Source organism: Astyanax mexicanus, chromosome 11, assembly GCF_023375975.1.
Source record: "Astyanax mexicanus isolate ESR-SI-001 chromosome 11, AstMex3_surface, whole genome shotgun sequence".
In the NCBI taxonomy this organism is placed as follows: domain Eukaryota; kingdom Metazoa; phylum Chordata; class Actinopteri; order Characiformes; family Acestrorhamphidae; genus Astyanax; species Astyanax mexicanus.
In genome coordinates this window covers 137,501-140,000 of record NC_064418.1, presented here as the reverse complement: position 1 = coordinate 140,000, position 2,500 = coordinate 137,501, and the positions used below count along the sequence as shown (strand labels likewise).

At 36.4% G+C, this 2,500-nt stretch overlaps 1 protein-coding gene across 2 annotated transcripts in view; it reads right to left on the bottom strand.

The window, feature by feature from the left end:
• The window catches only part of lrch1 (leucine-rich repeats and calponin homology (CH) domain containing 1), a 46,841-nt gene that overhangs the window by 1,148 nt on the left and 43,193 nt on the right, over nucleotides 1–2,500 (bottom strand). The gene's annotated exons all lie outside the window — the stretch shown is intronic.

Sequence of the window (2,500 nt, the reverse complement as noted above, 5' to 3'; positions counted from 1 at the left end):
GTTTGAGTAAAATGAACATTGTTGTTTTATTCTATAAACTACAGACAACATTTCTCCCAAATTACAAATATAAATATTCTCATTTAAACCATAATCAATATTTGGTGGAATAACCCTGGTTTTTAATCACAGTTTTTATGCATCTTGGCATCATGTTCTCCTCCTTGTGATCATCCATCTTCCTCCTGATTATATTCCAGAGCTTTTTATTTTGGTAAAATCAGAGAAACTCATCAATTTTAAATGCTTTCTTATTTTTTCCAGAGCTGAATTTCACAAAACAGATCTCACTTTCCAGAAAAGTGCACTGATTAAAATCACAAGAAAATAAAACTCACACATGAAGAAAAACCCAAAACTGTACATTTATTACCATTAATATACAGCCTCATATAGACAGCAGAGCGTTATAAATTTAATCTGATCAAATCAAAAAATCCCGACCAAACATCTCAGATCAGCTTAAACACAGACAGGAAATAAAATCACTGACTGAAATCCAGCCCTAATGCCTCATTACTGCCTCATTACTGCCTCATTACTGCCTTATAAATGCCTCATTACTGCCTCATTACTGCCTTATAAATGCCTTATTACTGCCTTATTACTGCCTCATTACTGCCTTATAAATGCCTCATTACTGCCTCATTACTGCCTTATAAATGCCTTATTACTGCCTTATTACTGCCTCATTACTGCCTTATAAATGCCTCATTACTGCCTCATTACTGCCTTATAAATGCCTTATTACTGCCTTATTACTGCCTCATTACTGCCTTATAAATGCCTTATTACTGCCTTATTACTGCCTCATTACTGCCTTATAAATGCCTTATTACTGCCTTATTACTGCCTCATTACTGCCTTATAACTGCCTCATTACTGCCTCATTACTGCCTCATTACTGCCTTATAAATGCCTTATTACTGCCTCATTACTGCCTTATAACTGCCTCATTACTGCCTTATTACTGCCTCATTACTGCCTTATTACTGCCTCATTACTGCCTCATTACTGCCTCATTACTGCCTCATTACTGCCTTATAAATGCCTTATTACTGCCTCATTACTGCCTCATTACTGCCTCATTACTGCCTCATTACTGCCTCATTACTGCCTTATAAATGCCTTATTACTGCCTTATTACTGCCTCATTACTGCCTTATAACTGCCTTATAACTGCCTCATTACACCCATATAATACACTAATGCTTTTACCAATCTTTACAAATCTTTACCAAACTTGGAATTCTTGTGACTTTTTGATGTTAGTGATCATCAGTGTAAAAGTGCGCATTAGATCACGCTGCTGAATAAAAACTTTAGCAGGATTAGCCGCCATGCTAATAAACTAGCAAACATGCTGTTCAGACTACAGACTGATCATCTGTTATTTTATCATTTTATTTAATCTTAAATTTCACAATCCAAGCATGTTTTATAGAAAAGTCCATTCCTCGACACTGATCAGCTTTAAGGTACAGTTTGGGTTAATACTCAGGATTACAATACTCAATACCAGCAGCGGTACTCTTACAGACACTTTAAAGTGTTTAAGAGTGAATCTGTATCAGATGATACTCTGCATTAATGCGGCTCTTTCTAATATTTAAGTGGATTTATTTCGTACAGTTCCTTCAGTTACACAGTAAAAAACTTAGAGTTTAGACTCTTTAGTGAAATTAATGAAGAGATATTACCAGTTTAAATCTGTCTACACCATTAAAATTACACATTTCCTGCAGGTATTAAGCTAAACTGAGATGATCAGTAAGAAAAGTGCTCAAACTAATTCATTATAAATCCAGCACTGAACAAAACACTGACTGAAAACAGCCTTTCATCATAACCATTAATAACCATTAATAACATTACTGAAAATCACCCCGGGGTGAAGCAGCAGAGCGAAGGGGGAACAGAAGCATCAAAAACCACCGAAAATCAAAAAGACTTAAATTCACCTTTACTGATCAGATAATGACACAAATGATAAATAAAGCAGTCTTTCCACTGGAAGTTGGTCTTATTTCATATTTACAACAATTTCACCCAAAAAAGTGCAAGTTCTCGTGTTTCTGGTCCTGAATACGAAGCGCAATCTGAAGCTGCAGCGATATACAGGCCTGTGTGGTTTTGATTAGCCCTTCAGTAAAATAAACAGTCCCAGAATCCACCTGCTGCAGGAAAACAGAAGATCCTGATTCTATTTACAATTTCATCTCTACTAAATAAACGCTGTGATGAGGAACGAGTCGCTATGCTTTGTTTAGCCATACGTTTTTTTGCTAGCGCGTTGTGCAGTGGCTAATACAGCAGTTAATCCTCCCGTAGCCCACGTGTGAGAACTGAATAAATGTACATATCTGGCAACCTGAAATGTGTGAAGTGTGTTGTGTGTAGGGGAAGTGTAGCGCAGTGCGATTAGTGATTCTGTGAAAATTCAGCAAAAACCAAACAGACTGATTCCCCTCATTAACTTAAACACACTAAGACAAGTTTG